This window comes from Propithecus coquereli, unplaced genomic scaffold (genome assembly GCF_000956105.1).
Source record: "Propithecus coquereli isolate 6110/MARCELLA unplaced genomic scaffold, Pcoq_1.0 Scaffold393, whole genome shotgun sequence".
Taxonomy (NCBI): Eukaryota; Metazoa; Chordata; class Mammalia; order Primates; family Indriidae; genus Propithecus; species Propithecus coquereli.
In genome coordinates, this window is record NW_012149652.1 from 1,269,005 (window position 1) to 1,269,814 (window position 810).

The 810-nt window shown below is 31.4% G+C and overlaps 1 protein-coding gene across 1 annotated transcript in view; it reads right to left on the minus strand.

The window, feature by feature from the left end:
- Window positions 1-810, minus strand: part of NAALAD2 (N-acetylated alpha-linked acidic dipeptidase 2) — a 46,939-nt gene that overhangs the window by 30,209 nt on the left and 15,920 nt on the right. The window lies entirely within an intron of this gene.

Genomic DNA, 810 nt, shown 5'->3' on the forward strand with positions numbered 1-810 from the left:
AACTATAAAATAGGACAATGGAGTCGCATATATCCACAACCTAAATTCAATAATCGTTAACACTGTTAAACCAAGTGTAAGCAAATTTCAGACATCATTCCATTTACTCCTAAGTACCTAAACATGCACTTTGAAGTCAAATTTTAAAACTATTTTGTATTTCTCTTCCCTTATAGCTATATTGTTATTTATTTAAAATTAAAAATATTCTATTATTTGGTGTTTTAGTTGTTTATTCTAAAATTTTGAAATACACCTTAACTACAAAATCAAGGAAGACAGCCCATTACATAATAAAGGCAAAAGTATAAACATATTATTTGAATGTCTGTCTTTATATTTATATTAAATCCTGCTATTCAGTAACTTTCCTCATGATTATGGAAGTACTATATAAGTTCATTGTTAGAGAGTTGGCTGAGTGCTGCCTATAACAAATACAATAAATTATATTGTTAAAGGAGATTTGGGGAAGTTCCTGCTATAAAATGCACAACTACATAATGAAACATTCCTAGGCCTTCATTCTTGATTCTTATTTGAGCCGTGCTTTAACACAGTTCTTATTCAATATATAGATAAACACATCAATCAAATATTTCTGGGCTAGGCCTGGTGGCCCAGGCTGTAATCTCAGCGCTTTGGGACACTGAGGCAGGAGGATCACTTGAGGCTAGGAGATTGAGAACAGCCTGGGCAATATAGCAAGATCCAGTCCTTAAAATAAAAAAAATCAGTCTTTCCAAGTATGTATACTATGTGCATATATAATAGTATCTTAATGAAGAAAGAAGAGATTAATGATAAAAA